Source organism: Dunckerocampus dactyliophorus, chromosome 11 (assembly GCF_027744805.1).
Source record: "Dunckerocampus dactyliophorus isolate RoL2022-P2 chromosome 11, RoL_Ddac_1.1, whole genome shotgun sequence".
NCBI lineage: Eukaryota > Metazoa > Chordata > Actinopteri > Syngnathiformes > Syngnathidae > Dunckerocampus > Dunckerocampus dactyliophorus.
The window spans coordinates 14392114-14409855 of NC_072829.1; the positions used below are offsets into that span (position 1 = coordinate 14392114).

The window sequence follows — 17742 nt, forward strand, 5'->3', positions numbered from 1 at the left end:
CCCCAGTAAGTATAGCAGTTAAAGTGTGGAATGAAGAAACTGATCAAGTACTTCAGGACTGCTTTGGCTGCACAAACTGGGATGTGTTTAAAACTGCAGCAGGGAGGGAAGATTGTACTGTTGATTTGGATGAATACACGTCTGCTGTTACTGGCTACATTAGCACATGTATAGAGACTGTTAGCACCACCAAGTATTACAGAAAATACCCTAATCAAAAACAGTGGATGAACTGTGATGTAAGGGCTAAACTACGTGCTCGTTCGACTGCATTTGTCATGGGCACCGCTGAGGACTACAAAAAGGCCAGATATGATCTGAGAAGGTCCATACAAGAGGCCAAAAAACAGTACAGACAGAAGCTGGAGGGCTACTATTCCACCTCAGACCCTCGGCGCATGTGGGCGGGGCTCCAGCACATCACAGACTATCGACAGCGGAGTAGTGTAGCCACGTCCAGCCAAACCACACTTCCAGATGAGCTGAATGAGTTCTATGCCCGCTTTGACACCCAAACTCCTGATGAGCAGAGAGGGTGGCTGAACTTGGGGAGCACACAGGACTCACCTCTCATGGTGACATCAGCTGATGTGCGCAGGGTTCTGAACAAAACAAACCCACGAAAAGCAGCAGGCACAGACAACATCTCAGGACGTGCACTTCGGGTTTGCTCATCAGAGCTAGCTGATGTGATTGCTGACATATTTAACCTGTCGCTTGCACAAGCATCTGTACCGACCTGCTTTAAGTCCACCACCATAGTGCCCGTACCCAAGAAGAGCAACGTGACCTGCTTGAATGACTATCGCCCTTAGCACTCACTCCTATTGTAATGAAGTGCTTTGAAAGAATAGTCATGACCCACATCAAAAAGAGCATCCCGGCAGCAACTGTGGACCCTCTACAGTTTGCATATCGCCAGAACCAGTTCACGGATGATGCAGTCAACACTGCCATCCACACAGCCCTTTCTCACCTACAGGGCCAGGACACATATGTCAGAATGCTATTTATAGACTATAGCTCTGCTTTTAATACAGTCAACCCCCACAAACTCACAGATAAGCTCCTCACACTTGGCCTGTCTCCCTCCCTCTGTAACTGGGTGTTTAACTTTTTCACAGGCAGGCCCCAGTCAGTCAGAGTCCACAATCGCACATCCAGCTCAAGAATTGTGAGCACTGGGACCCCACAGGGGTGTGTGCTGAGTCCGCTCCTCTACACGCTCTTCACCTACGATTGCGTGGCCTCCCAGAACAACACCAGCATCATTAAATTTGCGGATGACACTACAGTCATCGGACTGATCACTGTTGGTGTTGAAACATCATACAGAAGAGAGGCGGCGGACCTCATAGCTTGGTGTCGTGATAACAATCTCCTTCTCAATACAGATAAGACTAAAGAGATGATCATTGACCCAAGAACAAGGGAAAAGGAGCCGCATAGACCCCTGTTTATTGATGAGACTGAGGTGGAGAGGGTGAAAACCTTCAAGTTCCTTGGCACACACATCAGCGAGGACCTCACCTGGTCTCACAACACCCAACAAATTCTGAAGAAGTCCCAAAGGAGACTGTACTTCCTGAGAAGACTGAGGAAATTTGGCATGTCCACCACAATCCTGAGTTGCTTCTACAGATGCACTATCGAAAGTGTCCTTACCGCCTCCATCACTGTTTGGTACGGTAACTGTACAACACGTGATAGGAAGGCACTCCAGCAGGTGATCAAGACCTCACAGAACATTGTTGGGGCAGCTCTCCCCTCACTGCAAGACATTTATAAAACTGGAGTCCTACGCAGAACACACAACCTCATCAAGGACAGCACACATCCACAACACTCATTATTCACACTCCTACCGTCAGGCAGACGCTACAGGAGTTTGAAGTCCAGGACCACAAGGCTGGCAAACAGCTTTTACCCACAGGCCATCAGGCTTCTCAACAAAGCACTCACACACGCCGCACGCAACACACACTCATAGCACTTTATTTATTTATTTATTTATTTGTTTATTTATTTACTTATTTATTTGGATATTTATTTGTATTAATGTCTCTTCTTTCTGTTGTTGCTTAATTTATTGGTATATATGTTTATGTTTCTTATGTACTTATTCTTATTCTTTCTTGTGTTTTCTTTCTTTTCTCTGGCATTCATCTCTTTCATCTCTGGCAAACTTTGTTGTACTTTTCAAACGCCACGGTGACAGAAACAAACCCCCGGCCCTGGGCTTCGTTGCAATGCTGGCATTTCAAGTGGTGGATAAGATTTGATGTGTTGAAGCTCAATGTTTCTCATTGCGGAATGTTTGAAGAGGATTTGGCGTTGCAGATGGTTATCAATGTGACAGTTTAATTTTTTCCTAAAGAGTGGCTTGTGTGGGCATTGGTGGTTCAGTGATAGAATTCTCGCTTAGTTCGCTTAGAATTCTCGATAGTGGGGGACCCGGGTCCGATTCCAGACCAATGCAACACTTATAGCCCAAGAATCATCAAGGACTGTGCTGACCAGCTCTGTGGAGTGTTAAGGCACTTGTTCAATCTCAGCCTGAGCCTGGAGAAAGTCCCGGCCTTGTGGGAAGACCTCCTGTGTGGTCCCGATACCAAAGACACCACGTCCCAAGGAGCCTAACCACTTCAGGCCTGTTGCCTTGACCTCTCACCTGATGAAGACCATGGAGAGGATTATCCTGCAGCACCTGCGACCCCTGGTGGGCACTCAGCTGGACCCCCTGCAGTTTGCTTACCGGCCTAGGATCGGAGTAGACGACGCAGTGATCTACCTGCTGCACAGATCACTGCTACACCTGGAGGACAGCGGGAGCGCTGTGAGGGTCATGTTTTTTTACTTCTCCAGTGCCTTTAACACTATCCAGCCGTCACTGCTCAGAGTGAAGATGGAGAGTGTGGGAGTAGACCAACAACTGACTGCATGGATTATAGACTACCTCACCAACAGACCACAGTATGTGAGGTTCTGTCACTGTGTGTCTGACATGGTACTCTGCAGCACAGGTGCCCCTCAGGGTACGGTGCTCTCCCCTTTCCTCTTCACCCTCTACACCTCGGACTTCACACACAACTCCCCACAGTGTCACATCCAGAAGTTCTCCAATGACACAGCCATCGTTGGTTGTGTTTCGGAGGGGAATGATCTGGAATACAGGACGGTCATCAGGGACTTTGTCAGCTGGAGTGAGCTTAACCAGCTGCAACTCAACACCAGCAAGACAAAGGAGATGATCATTAACTTCCAGAGGAAAACATCCCACTTCACACCGGTGAACATCCAGGGAGCGGACATAGAGTTGGTAGACAGCTACAAATTCCTGGGTGTTCACCTTACCAACAAACTGGACTGGTCCGTCAACACCCATGCCCTCTACAAGAAGGGCCAGAGTCGCCTCCACCTGCTGAGGAGACTGAGGTCCTTTGGTGTGTGCAGGACTCTCTTACGGACCTTCTATGACTCTGTGGTGGCCTCAGCCATCTTCTACGCTGTGGGCTGCTGGAGAGGGGGCAGCACGGACAGGGACAGGAGCAGGATAAATAGACTGATCAGGAGAGCGAACTCTGTCCTGGACGGTCCTTTGGACTCCGTGGAGGAAGTGGGGGAGAGAAGGATGTTGGCTAAGCTGACATCCATCATGGACAACTCCTCTCACCCGCTACATGACACTGTTGTTTCCCTGGGCAGCTCCTTCAGCAGCAGACTGTTAGGTTCCGCAGGTCCTTCATATCGACCGCTATCAGGCTCTACAACACCTGAACCATTTTGTATTTCACTATGTCTATGCATTGCATGCATTGTCTATGACTATGCATTCTTTACTTGTGAACATACTTGTGTATCTGGCTTGCTGCTGTAACAGATGAATTTCCCTGCTCTGGGATTAATAAAGTACTACTACTACCTTTCATCAGCTCATGTTGGAAAAACTCTGAATTACACCTGAAAAGCAACAGACGGGACCTCCTTGGAGTTCAGGTGGACAGAACTTGAGTAAGACCACCAACTTGCGAAAGTCTTCAACATTGGTCAAAAGCTGCCAGTAATTGTTTGGTGAGCCCAACACCGAAGCACATGACTTGAACAACCGGCTTTTACTGCAGGTTTAAATTATCTCACAGCAGGCACAATAATAATAATATAATAATAATAACTCGGGTGACCTTTGCAGCCATAACCCAAAACAAGCTGAAACTCAAATCTGATCCCCAACATCACGTTCTGTCCGCCATCCATTCTGCTCCCCTACAAGGTAAACTGTCTTAAATGGCTTATTTTCTTTGATTATATTTACTACATTGGGTAATATGAATATGACTATGAAGGTGACTATGTGGGTGTTATTTCATGTCTAGATGTCTCCAATAATGAAAAAAAACCTTTTTAGAAGATCGGAAACAGATTTTTCTGTGCCATAACTACTAAAATATTTCTTTTATTGATATTGAATGCGACTTTGCAGTTGAGTGTGGACCCAATTAATTGCAATAAACGAGGGATCACTGTATATGGTTTTCATACCACGTTGTTTTGAGACTGTTTTCGTTTTTCGTGAGAGAAGCAAGACCCCTGGATGCAATATGTCTGGTTTGTTCACTTTTCATCAGCGGTCATGTTGAAAAATACCGCGGGATTGCACCCCAAGAGTAGCTTCCTTGGCCACTTTAGTTTTCAGGTAGACACCACTTCAAGATGCAATAAGCTGTCAGAAGTGGGATTCGAACCCACGCCTCGTTAGAGACTGCAACCTGAATGCAGCGCCTTCGACCGTTCGGCCATCCTGACCCGTCAGCTGACATTATTTTTAAAGGGTATTCCAACACGCTGCTTTTTGTTTCCATTCACTCATGATGTAATTGTGAAATTTTCCAATCTGACTCAAAGGGAAACCCATTTGGTTATTATGTTATGTTAGTCACGATGAACAGCCTAGTTGGTTGACCGATAGCACCAGAGACTCTGATGTCACACTGTTTTCCTGTGTCCAAAAGAAGAAGCTGGAGCAGAAGAAGATGGATGGATGGACAACTGGACTTGTTCAGGTTGTCTGAGAAAACCTTCCGCCTCTCGTCCAAACAGGCTCCATCACTTCATGCTGAATGACTAGGTGGGACAAACACTCGTGTGACTACCTAAACTACCACTAGTCTGACGATTTGGTGCAGGATCCAAAGTATTTACAGTATCCAAAGGTAGAGGCATGTAAAGACAAGAATGGTTTCGCTCTTTTGTGGGTTCAAATGAGCGTGGTTAAGATACAATGGAGTGGGGGCACGGCCAGTCAACGACAGTCGTTTGGGTCTCGTCGTTTGGCTCTTTGAGGTGCAGGTAGACAGCTGAATCTTGACCGGACCAATTAGCCCGTCTGTCTTGTGACGTGCGCCAACAACTTGTAAAACAACAACTGCGCTTGGCAGCTGATTGTCACTGAGAGTTTCTACCAAATTAGCATACCTTGATTGACAACGAGGCAACTTGGATTGATAAACATGGTGTTCTTGTGAAATATAGGGGTCCCAGTTGAAAGCATATGCATTTGTAACAGCACCAGACAAAAATATATGCATCAATAAAAGACCAATGCTGTGTTGTTGCTGCAATTCACCTGTGGTTTGAATGGTGAACTCTATCCATACAGTTGTCCGAATTTTAGTTGTGCTTCCTTTTTAGCATTATGTTTTATCCTTCTTGGCCGGCGCTGTGGCTTAGTTGGTCAAAGTGCCTGTCTTGTAAACAGGAGATCCTGGGTTCAAACCCAGGCAGTGCCTGACTGGTTTGTTGGTGACTCTTTCAGAGCCCTTTTTCAAGCCGCCTGTTTGTGAATCCAAAACCTTGTCTTAGACTTTGATATGGTTTACAATCCTAGCGAAAAAGCAAATATCTAAACAGACCGCTTCAAACGGCTTCCAAATCAGGTTCAGAAGAAATTAGCCAGAAAAGTAAAGCTTTGTCCACTCAGTCACACAATCCTAATCATTCCTACTGCTTTTCCTCATTTGACTTTCAAAAACGAGTCATGGTGCCTTGGATTTATAGATAGCTGAAGTTATTGCCATGGATCCCGTTACGCCAGAAGGTGCTTCAATCCAAAGAATATGACATGCAAGCAGTGTCAAAAAGAGCTTTTAATGCATTTGCCGGACATAAGTATTTAAGTCTGAACCTGTGTCTCTGTAGCGCAATCGGTCAGCGAGCTCTTCAGTTAAGTTGGTCGGTGGAGCCATCCCGGGACACTCTGCGCGCCAATTTGGAATGTAGTTTTGGACTCTCGCGGACAGCCCTGGTATTCTTTCCTTGCAGTTCTTCACTGACAATTTGACCTGTTTACATCACAGACAGCAGTTTATTTCTCGGCCAGTCCCTGCAAATCATGATGTACTTGTGAATAATAGAAGTCCTGGTTGATAGCAAAGGCATTTGTAAACAAAACAGACAGGATCAACGATCAAGAAATGAAGCAATGCTTTTTTGCTGCAGTTCACTTACAGTTACCGTTCTAAGAATGAAATAGGTACAAAGATGCTGCCGTACTTCATGTATGGTTTGAACTGTGAATGTTATGCAGAGTGCCCAGACTGTAGTTTCTTCTTCCACTTTGTTGTATGTTTTGTCATTCAGAGCCCACGTTGCAGATGCTTATCCACGTGACACTTTCATTTTTTCCTAAAGGAGGCCGTGTGTAGGCATTGGTGGTTCAGTGGCAGAATTCTCGCTTGCCAAGTGGGGGACCCGGGTCCGATTCCCGGCCAATGCAAGACTTATACCTTTCATCAGCTCATGCTGGAAAACCTCTGAATTACACCTGAAAAGTAACAGACGGGACCTCCTTGGAGTTCAGGTGGACAGCACTTGAGTAAGACCACCAACTTGTGAAAGTCTTCAACATTGGTCAATAGCTGCCAGTAATTGTTTGGTGAGCCCAACACCGAAGCACCAGACTTGAACAACCGGCTTTTATTGCAGGTTTAAATTATCTCACAGCAGGCACAATAATAATAATAATATAATAATAATAACTCGGGTTACCTTTGCAGCCATAGCCCAAAACAAGCTGAAACTCAAATCTGATCCCCAACATCACTTTCTGTCCGCCATCCATTCTGCTCCCCTACAAGGTAAACTGTCTTAAATGGCTTATTTTCTTTGATTAGATCTACTACATTGGGTAATATGAATATGACTATGAAGGTGACTATGTGGGTGTTATTTCATGTCTAGATGTCTCCAATAATGAAAACAAAAACTTTTTAGAAGATCGGAAACAGATTTTTCTGTGCCATAACTACTAACATATTTCTTTTATTGATATTGAATGCGACTTTGCAGTTGAGTGTGGACCCAATTAATTGCAATAAACGAGGGATTACTGGATATGGTTTTCATACCACGTTGTTTTGAGACTGTTTTCGTTTTTCGTGAGAGAAGCAAGACCCCTGGATGCAATATGTCTGGTTTGTTCACTTTTCATCAGCGGTCATGTTGAAAAGTACCGCGGGATTGCACCCCAAGAGTAGCTTCCTTGGCCACTTTAGTTTTCAGGTAGACACCACTTCAAGATGCAATAAGCTGTCAGAAGTGGGATTCGAACCCACGCCTCGTTAGAGACTGCAACCTGAATGCAGCGCCTTCGACCGCTCGGCCATCCTGACCCGTCAGCTGACATTATTTTTAAAGGGTATTCCAACACGCTGCTTTTTGTTTCCAGTCACTCATGATGTAATTGTGTAATTTTCCAATCTGACTCAAAGGGAAACCCATTTGGTTATTATGTTATGTTAGTCACGATGAACAGCCTAGTTGGTTGACCGATAGCACCAGAGACTCTGATGTCACACTGTTTTCCTGTGTCCAAAAGAAGAAGCTGGAGCAGAAGAAGATGGATGGATGGACAACTGGACTTGTTCAGGTTGTCTGAGAAAACCTTCCGCCTCTCGTCCAAACAGGCTCCATCACTTCATGCTGAATGACTAGGTGGGACAAACACTCGTGTGACTACCTAAACTACCACTAGTCTGACGATTTGGTGCAGGATCCAAAGTATTTACAGTATCCAAAGGAAGAGGCATGTCCAGACAAGAATGGTTTCGCTCTTTTGTGGGTTCAAATGAGCGTGGTTAAGACACAATGGAGTGGGGGCACGGCCAGTCAACGACAGTCGTTTGGGTCTCGTCGTTTGGCTCTTTGAGGTGCAGGTAGACAGCTGAATCTTGACCGGACCAATTAGCCCGTCTGTCTTGTGACGTGCGCCAACAACTTGTAAAACAACAACTGCGCTTGGCAGCTGATTGTCACTGAGAGTTTCTACCAAATTAGCATACCTTGATTGACAACGAGGCAACTTGGATTGATAAACATGGTGTTCTTGTGAAATATAGGGGTCCCAGTTGAAAGCATATGCATTTGTAACAGCACCAGACAAAAATATATGCATCAATAAAAGACCAATGCTGTGTTGTTGCTGCAATTCACCTGTGGTTTGAATGGTGAACTCTATCCATACAGTTGTCCGAATTTTAGTTGTGCTTCCTTTTTAGCATTATGTTTTATCCTTCTTGGCCGGCGCTGTGGCTTAGTTGGTCAAAGTGCCTGTCTTGTAAACAGGAGATCCTGGGTTCAAACCCCAGCAGTGCCTGACTGGTTTGTTCGTGACTCTTTCAGAGCCCTTTTTCAAGCCGCCTGTTTGTGAATCCAAAACCTTGTCTTAGACTTTGATATGGTTTACAATCCTAGCGAAAAAGCAAATATCTAAACAGACCGCTTCAAGCGGCTTCCAAATCAGGTTCAGGAGAAATTAGCCAGAAAAGTAAAGCTTTGTTCACTCAGTCACACAATCCTAATCATTCCTACTGCTTTTCCTCATTTGACTTTCAAAAACGAGTCATGGTGCCTTGGATTTATAGATAGCTGAAGTTATTGCCATGGATCCCGTTACGCCAGAAGGTGCTTCAATCCAAAGAATATGACATGCAAGCAGTGTCAAAAAGAGCTTTTAATGCATTTGCCGGACATAAGTATTTAAGTCTGAACCTGTGTCTCTGTAGCGCAATCGGTCAGCGAGCTCTTCAGTTAAGTTGGTCGGTGGAGCCATCCCGGGACACTCTGCGCGCCAATTTGGAATGTAGTTTTGGACTCTCGCGGACAGCCCTGGTATTCTTTCCTTGCAGTTCTTCACTGACAATTTGACCTGTTTACATCACAGACAGCAGTTTATTTCTCGGCCAGTCCCTGCAAATCATGATGTACTTGTGAATAATAGAAGTCCTGGTTGATAGCAAAGGCATTTGTAAACAAAACAGACAGGATCAACGATCAAGAAATGAAGCAATGCTTTTTTGCTGCAGTTCACTTACAGTTACCGTTCTAAGAATGAAATAGGTACAAAGATGCTGCCGTACTTCATGTATGGTTTGAACTGTGAATGTTATGCAGAGTGCCCAGACTGTAGTTTCTTCTTCCACTTTGTTGTATGTTTTGTCATTCAGAGCCCACGTTGCAGATGCTTATCCACGTGACACTTTCATTTTTTCCTAAAGGAGGCCGTGTGTAGGCATTGGTGGTTCAGTGGCAGAATTCTCGCTTGCCAAGTGGGGGACCCGGGTCCGATTCCCGGCCAATGCAAGACTTATACCTTTCATCAGCTCATGCTGGAAAACCTCTGAATTACACCTGAAAAGTAACAGACGGGACCTCCTTGGAGTTCAGGTGGACAGCACTTGAGTAAGACCACCAACTTGTGAAAGTCTTCAACATTGGTCAATAGCTGCCAGTAATTGTTTGGTGAGCCCAACACCGAAGCACCAGACTTGAACAACCGGCTTTTATTGCAGGTTTAAATTATCTCACAGCAGGCACAATAATAATAATAATATAATAATAATAACTCGGGTTACCTTTGCAGCCATAGCCCAAAACAAGCTGAAACTCAAATCTGATCCCCAACATCACTTTCTGTCCGCCATCCATTCTGCTCCCCTACAAGGTAAACTGTCTTAAATGGCTTATTTTCTTTGATTAGATCTACTACATTGGGTAATATGAATATGACTATGAAGGTGACTATGTGGGTGTTATTTCATGTCTAGATGTCTCCAATAATGAAAACAAAAACTTTTTAGAAGATCGGAAACAGATTTTTCTGTGCCATAACTACTAACATATTTCTTTTATTGATATTGAATGCGACTTTGCAGTTGAGTGTGGACCCAATTAATTGCAATAAACGAGGGATTACTGGATATGGTTTTCATACCACGTTGTTTTGAGACTGTTTTCGTTTTTCGTGAGAGAAGCAAGACCCCTGGATGCAATATGTCTGGTTTGTTCACTTTTCATCAGCGGTCATGTTGAAAAGTACCGCGGGATTGCACCCCAAGAGTAGCTTCCTTGGCCACTTTAGTTTTCAGGTAGACACCACTTCAAGATGCAATAAGCTGTCAGAAGTGGGATTCGAACCCACGCCTCGTTAGAGACTGCAACCTGAATGCAGCGCCTTCGACCGCTCGGCCATCCTGACCCGTCAGCTGACATTATTTTTAAAGGGTATTCCAACACGCTGCTTTTTGTTTCCAGTCACTCATGATGTAATTGTGTAATTTTCCAATCTGACTCAAAGGGAAACCCATTTGGTTATTATGTTATGTTAGTCACGATGAACAGCCTAGTTGGTTGACCGATAGCACCAGAGACTCTGATGTCACACTGTTTTCCTGTGTCCAAAAGAAGAAGCTGGAGCAGAAGAAGATGGATGGATGGACAACTGGACTTGTTCAGGTTGTCTGAGAAAACCTTCCGCCTCTCGTCCAAACAGGCTCCATCACTTCATGCTGAATGACTAGGTGGGACAAACACTCGTGTGACTACCTAAACTACCACTAGTCTGACGATTTGGTGCAGGATCCAAAGTATTTACAGTATCCAAAGGAAGAGGCATGTCCAGACAAGAATGGTTTCGCTCTTTTGTGGGTTCAAATGAGCGTGGTTAAGACACAATGGAGTGGGGGCACGGCCAGTCAACGACAGTCGTTTGGGTCTCGTCGTTTGGCTCTTTGAGGTGCAGGTAGACAGCTGAATCTTGACCGGACCAATTAGCCCGTCTGTCTTGTGACGTGCGCCAACAACTTGTAAAACAACAACTGCGCTTGGCAGCTGATTGTCACTGAGAGTTTCTACCAAATTAGCATACCTTGATTGACAACGAGGCAACTTGGATTGATAAACATGGTGTTCTTGTGAAATATAGGGGTCCCAGTTGAAAGCATATGCATTTGTAACAGCACCAGACAAAAATATATGCATCAATAAAAGACCAATGCTGTGTTGTTGCTGCAATTCACCTGTGGTTTGAATGGTGAACTCTATCCATACAGTTGTCCGAATTTTAGTTGTGCTTCCTTTTTAGCATTATGTTTTATCCTTCTTGGCCGGCGCTGTGGCTTAGTTGGTCAAAGTGCCTGTCTTGTAAACAGGAGATCCTGGGTTCAAACCCCAGCAGTGCCTGACTGGTTTGTTCGTGACTCTTTCAGAGCCCTTTTTCAAGCCGCCTGTTTGTGAATCCAAAACCTTGTCTTAGACTTTGATATGGTTTACAATCCTAGCGAAAAAGCAAATATCTAAACAGACCGCTTCAAGCGGCTTCCAAATCAGGTTCAGGAGAAATTAGCCAGAAAAGTAAAGCTTTGTTCACTCAGTCACACAATCCTAATCATTCCTACTGCTTTTCCTCATTTGACTTTCAAAAACGAGTCATGGTGCCTTGGATTTATAGATAGCTGAAGTTATTGCCATGGATCCCGTTACGCCAGAAGGTGCTTCAATCCAAAGAATATGACATGCAAGCAGTGTCAAAAAGAGCTTTTAATGCATTTGCCGGACATAAGTATTTAAGTCTGAACCTGTGTCTCTGTAGCGCAATCGGTCAGCGAGCTCTTCAGTTAAGTTGGTCGGTGGAGCCATCCCGGGACACTCTGCGCGCCAATTTGGAATGTAGTTTTGGACTCTCGCGGACAGCCCTGGTATTCTTTCCTTGCAGTTCTTCACTGACAATTTGACCTGTTTACATCACAGACAGCAGTTTATTTCTCGGCCAGTCCCTGCAAATCATGATGTACTTGTGAATAATAGAAGTCCTGGTTGATAGCAAAGGCATTTGTAAACAAAACAGACAGGATCAACGATCAAGAAATGAAGCAATGCTTTTTTGCTGCAGTTCACTTACAGTTACCGTTCTAAGAATGAAATAGGTACAAAGATGCTGCCGTACTTCATGTATGGTTTGAACTGTGAATGTTATGCAGAGTGCCCAGACTGTAGTTTCTTCTTCCACTTTGTTGTATGTTTTGTCATTCAGAGCCCACGTTGCAGATGCTTATCCACGTGACACTTTCATTTTTTCCTAAAGGAGGCCGTGTGTAGGCATTGGTGGTTCAGTGGCAGAATTCTCGCTTGCCAAGTGGGGGACCCGGGTCCGATTCCCGGCCAATGCAAGACTTATACCTTTCATCAGCTCATGCTGGAAAACCTCTGAATTACACCTGAAAAGTAACAGACGGGACCTCCTTGGAGTTCAGGTGGACAGCACTTGAGTAAGACCACCAACTTGTGAAAGTCTTCAACATTGGTCAATAGCTGCCAGTAATTGTTTGGTGAGCCCAACACCGAAGCACCAGACTTGAACAACCGGCTTTTATTGCAGGTTTAAATTATCTCACAGCAGGCACAATAATAATAATAATATAATAATAATAACTCGGGTTACCTTTGCAGCCATAGCCCAAAACAAGCTGAAACTCAAATCTGATCCCCAACATCACTTTCTGTCCGCCATCCATTCTGCTCCCCTACAAGGTAAACTGTCTTAAATGGCTTATTTTCTTTGATTAGATCTACTACATTGGGTAATATGAATATGACTATGAAGGTGACTATGTGGGTGTTATTTCATGTCTAGATGTCTCCAATAATGAAAACAAAAACTTTTTAGAAGATCGGAAACAGATTTTTCTGTGCCATAACTACTAACATATTTCTTTTATTGATATTGAATGCGACTTTGCAGTTGAGTGTGGACCCAATTAATTGCAATAAACGAGGGATTACTGGATATGGTTTTCATACCACGTTGTTTTGAGACTGTTTTCGTTTTTCGTGAGAGAAGCAAGACCCCTGGATGCAATATGTCTGGTTTGTTCACTTTTCATCAGCGGTCATGTTGAAAAGTACCGCGGGATTGCACCCCAAGAGTAGCTTCCTTGGCCACTTTAGTTTTCAGGTAGACACCACTTCAAGATGCAATAAGCTGTCAGAAGTGGGATTCGAACCCACGCCTCGTTAGAGACTGCAACCTGAATGCAGCGCCTTCGACCGCTCGGCCATCCTGACCCGTCAGCTGACATTATTTTTAAAGGGTATTCCAACACGCTGCTTTTTGTTTCCAGTCACTCATGATGTAATTGTGTAATTTTCCAATCTGACTCAAAGGGAAACCCATTTGGTTATTATGTTATGTTAGTCACGATGAACAGCCTAGTTGGTTGACCGATAGCACCAGAGACTCTGATGTCACACTGTTTTCCTGTGTCCAAAAGAAGAAGCTGGAGCAGAAGAAGATGGATGGATGGACAACTGGACTTGTTCAGGTTGTCTGAGAAAACCTTCCGCCTCTCGTCCAAACAGGCTCCATCACTTCATGCTGAATGACTAGGTGGGACAAACACTCGTGTGACTACCTAAACTACCACTAGTCTGACGATTTGGTGCAGGATCCAAAGTATTTACAGTATCCAAAGGAAGAGGCATGTCCAGACAAGAATGGTTTCGCTCTTTTGTGGGTTCAAATGAGCGTGGTTAAGACACAATGGAGTGGGGGCACGGCCAGTCAACGACAGTCGTTTGGGTCTCGTCGTTTGGCTCTTTGAGGTGCAGGTAGACAGCTGAATCTTGACCGGACCAATTAGCCCGTCTGTCTTGTGACGTGCGCCAACAACTTGTAAAACAACAACTGCGCTTGGCAGCTGATTGTCACTGAGAGTTTCTACCAAATTAGCATACCTTGATTGACAACGAGGCAACTTGGATTGATAAACATGGTGTTCTTGTGAAATATAGGGGTCCCAGTTGAAAGCATATGCATTTGTAACAGCACCAGACAAAAATATATGCATCAATAAAAGACCAATGCTGTGTTGTTGCTGCAATTCACCTGTGGTTTGAATGGTGAACTCTATCCATACAGTTGTCCGAATTTTAGTTGTGCTTCCTTTTTAGCATTATGTTTTATCCTTCTTGGCCGGCGCTGTGGCTTAGTTGGTCAAAGTGCCTGTCTTGTAAACAGGAGATCCTGGGTTCAAACCCCAGCAGTGCCTGACTGGTTTGTTCGTGACTCTTTCAGAGCCCTTTTTCAAGCCGCCTGTTTGTGAATCCAAAACCTTGTCTTAGACTTTGATATGGTTTACAATCCTAGCGAAAAAGCAAATATCTAAACAGACCGCTTCAAGCGGCTTCCAAATCAGGTTCAGGAGAAATTAGCCAGAAAAGTAAAGCTTTGTTCACTCAGTCACACAATCCTAATCATTCCTACTGCTTTTCCTCATTTGACTTTCAAAAACGAGTCATGGTGCCTTGGATTTATAGATAGCTGAAGTTATTGCCATGGATCCCGTTACGCCAGAAGGTGCTTCAATCCAAAGAATATGACATGCAAGCAGTGTCAAAAAGAGCTTTTAATGCATTTGCCGGACATAAGTATTTAAGTCTGAACCTGTGTCTCTGTAGCGCAATCGGTCAGCGAGCTCTTCAGTTAAGTTGGTCGGTGGAGCCATCCCGGGACACTCTGCGCGCCAATTTGGAATGTAGTTTTGGACTCTCGCGGACAGCCCTGGTATTCTTTCCTTGCAGTTCTTCACTGACAATTTGACCTGTTTACATCACAGACAGCAGTTTATTTCTCGGCCAGTCCCTGCAAATCATGATGTACTTGTGAATAATAGAAGTCCTGGTTGATAGCAAAGGCATTTGTAAACAAAACAGACAGGATCAACGATCAAGAAATGAAGCAATGCTTTTTTGCTGCAGTTCACTTACAGTTACCGTTCTAAGAATGAAATAGGTACAAAGATGCTGCCGTACTTCATGTATGGTTTGAACTGTGAATGTTATGCAGAGTGCCCAGACTGTAGTTTCTTCTTCCACTTTGTTGTATGTTTTGTCATTCAGAGCCCACGTTGCAGATGCTTATCCACGTGACACTTTCATTTTTTCCTAAAGGAGGCCGTGTGTAGGCATTGGTGGTTCAGTGGCAGAATTCTCGCTTGCCAAGTGGGGGACCCGGGTCCGATTCCCGGCCAATGCAAGACTTATACCTTTCATCAGCTCATGCTGGAAAACCTCTGAATTACACCTGAAAAGTAACAGACGGGACCTCCTTGGAGTTCAGGTGGACAGCACTTGAGTAAGACCACCAACTTGTGAAAGTCTTCAACATTGGTCAATAGCTGCCAGTAATTGTTTGGTGAGCCCAACACCGAAGCACCAGACTTGAACAACCGGCTTTTATTGCAGGTTTAAATTATCTCACAGCAGGCACAATAATAATAATAATATAATAATAATAACTCGGGTTACCTTTGCAGCCATAGCCCAAAACAAGCTGAAACTCAAATCTGATCCCCAACATCACTTTCTGTCCGCCATCCATTCTGCTCCCCTACAAGGTAAACTGTCTTAAATGGCTTATTTTCTTTGATTAGATCTACTACATTGGGTAATATGAATATGACTATGAAGGTGACTATGTGGGTGTTATTTCATGTCTAGATGTCTCCAATAATGAAAACAAAAACTTTTTAGAAGATCGGAAACAGATTTTTCTGTGCCATAACTACTAACATATTTCTTTTATTGATATTGAATGCGACTTTGCAGTTGAGTGTGGACCCAATTAATTGCAATAAACGAGGGATTACTGGATATGGTTTTCATACCACGTTGTTTTGAGACTGTTTTCGTTTTTCGTGAGAGAAGCAAGACCCCTGGATGCAATATGTCTGGTTTGTTCACTTTTCATCAGCGGTCATGTTGAAAAGTACCGCGGGATTGCACCCCAAGAGTAGCTTCCTTGGCCACTTTAGTTTTCAGGTAGACACCACTTCAAGATGCAATAAGCTGTCAGAAGTGGGATTCGAACCCACGCCTCGTTAGAGACTGCAACCTGAATGCAGCGCCTTCGACCGCTCGGCCATCCTGACCCGTCAGCTGACATTATTTTTAAAGGGTATTCCAACACGCTGCTTTTTGTTTCCAGTCACTCATGATGTAATTGTGTAATTTTCCAATCTGACTCAAAGGGAAACCCATTTGGTTATTATGTTATGTTAGTCACGATGAACAGCCTAGTTGGTTGACCGATAGCACCAGAGACTCTGATGTCACACTGTTTTCCTGTGTCCAAAAGAAGAAGCTGGAGCAGAAGAAGATGGATGGATGGACAACTGGACTTGTTCAGGTTGTCTGAGAAAACCTTCCGCCTCTCGTCCAAACAGGCTCCATCACTTCATGCTGAATGACTAGGTGGGACAAACACTCGTGTGACTACCTAAACTACCACTAGTCTGACGATTTGGTGCAGGATCCAAAGTATTTACAGTATCCAAAGGTAGAGGCATGTCCAGACAAGAATGGTTTCGCTCTTTTGTGGGTTCAAATGAGCGTGGTTAAGACACAATGGAGTGGGGGCACGGCCAGTCAACGACAGTCGTTTGGGTCTCGTCGTTTGGCTCTTTGAGGTGCAGGTAGACAGCTGAATCTTGACCGGACCAATTAGCCCGTCTGTCTTGTGACGTGCGCCAACAACTTGTAAAACAACAACTGCGCTTGGCAGCTGATTGTCACTGAGAGTTTCTACCAAATTAGCATACCTTGATTGACAACGAGGCAACTTGGATTGATAAACATGGTGTTCTTGTGAAATATAGGGGTCCCAGTTGAAAGCATATGCATTTGTAACAGCACCAGACAAAAATATATGCATCAATAAAAGACCAATGCTGTGTTGTTGCTGCAATTCACCTGTGGTTTGAATGGTGAACTCTATCCATACAGTTGTCCGAATTTTAGTTGTGCTTCCTTTTTAGCATTATGTTTTATCCTTCTTGGCCGGCGCTGTGGCTTAGTTGGTCAAAGTGCCTGTCTTGTAAACAGGAGATCCTGGGTTCAAACCCCAGCAGTGCCTGACTGGTTTGTTCGTGACTCTTTCAGAGCCCCTTTTCAAGCCGCCTGTTTGTGAATCCAAAACCTTGTCTTAGACTTTGATATGGTTTACAATCCTAGCGAAAAAGCAAATATCTAAACAGACCGCTTCAAGCGGCTTCCAAATCAGGTTCAGGAGAAATTAGCCAGAAAAGTAAAGCTTTGTCCACTCAGTCACACAATCCTAATCATTCCTACTGCTTTTCCTCATTTGACTTTCAAAAACGAGTCATGGTGCCTTGGATTTATAGATAGCTGAAGTTATTGCCATGGATCCCGTTACGCCAGAAGGTGCTTCAATCCAAAGAATATGACATGCAAGCAGTGTCAAAAAGAGCTTTTTATGCATTTGCCGGACATAAGTATTTAAGTCTGAACCTGTGTCTCTGTAGCGCAATCGGTCAGCGAGCTCTTCAGTTAAGTTGGTCGGTGGAGCCATCCCGGGACACTCTGCGCGCCAATTTGGAATGTAGTTTTGGACTC

General features: G+C 44.4%; 14 non-coding genes and 1 pseudogene across 14 annotated transcripts; 10 read left to right on the forward strand and 5 right to left on the reverse strand.

Moving 5' to 3' along the window:
* Positions 1-17742, forward strand: part of LOC129190320 (uncharacterized) — a 156076-nt pseudogene that overhangs the window by 11412 nt on the left and 126922 nt on the right.
* trnal-cag (transfer RNA leucine (anticodon CAG)) lies at positions 4722-4803 on the reverse strand. Its single transcript has one exon. It is a non-coding gene; the product is annotated as a tRNA-Leu (tRNA).
* trnat-ugu (transfer RNA threonine (anticodon UGU)) lies at positions 5713-5786 on the forward strand. The gene has a single exon. It is a non-coding gene; the product is annotated as a tRNA-Thr (tRNA).
* trnag-gcc (transfer RNA glycine (anticodon GCC)) lies at positions 6702-6772 on the forward strand. Its single transcript has one exon. It is a non-coding gene; the product is annotated as a tRNA-Gly (tRNA).
* Positions 7586-7667, reverse strand: trnal-cag (transfer RNA leucine (anticodon CAG)). Its single transcript has one exon. It is a non-coding gene; the product is annotated as a tRNA-Leu (tRNA).
* trnat-ugu (transfer RNA threonine (anticodon UGU)) lies at positions 8577-8650 on the forward strand. The gene has a single exon. It is a non-coding gene; the product is annotated as a tRNA-Thr (tRNA).
* On the forward strand, positions 9566-9636 carry trnag-gcc (transfer RNA glycine (anticodon GCC)). Its single transcript has one exon. It is a non-coding gene; the product is annotated as a tRNA-Gly (tRNA).
* trnal-cag (transfer RNA leucine (anticodon CAG)) lies at positions 10450-10531 on the reverse strand. The gene has a single exon. It is a non-coding gene; the product is annotated as a tRNA-Leu (tRNA).
* trnat-ugu (transfer RNA threonine (anticodon UGU)) lies at positions 11441-11514 on the forward strand. Its single transcript has one exon. It is a non-coding gene; the product is annotated as a tRNA-Thr (tRNA).
* Positions 12430-12500, forward strand: trnag-gcc (transfer RNA glycine (anticodon GCC)). The gene has a single exon. It is a non-coding gene; the product is annotated as a tRNA-Gly (tRNA).
* Positions 13314-13395, reverse strand: trnal-cag (transfer RNA leucine (anticodon CAG)). The gene has a single exon. It is a non-coding gene; the product is annotated as a tRNA-Leu (tRNA).
* On the forward strand, positions 14305-14378 carry trnat-ugu (transfer RNA threonine (anticodon UGU)). The gene has a single exon. It is a non-coding gene; the product is annotated as a tRNA-Thr (tRNA).
* Positions 15294-15364, forward strand: trnag-gcc (transfer RNA glycine (anticodon GCC)). The gene has a single exon. It is a non-coding gene; the product is annotated as a tRNA-Gly (tRNA).
* On the reverse strand, positions 16178-16259 carry trnal-cag (transfer RNA leucine (anticodon CAG)). The gene has a single exon. It is a non-coding gene; the product is annotated as a tRNA-Leu (tRNA).
* trnat-ugu (transfer RNA threonine (anticodon UGU)) lies at positions 17169-17242 on the forward strand. Its single transcript has one exon. It is a non-coding gene; the product is annotated as a tRNA-Thr (tRNA).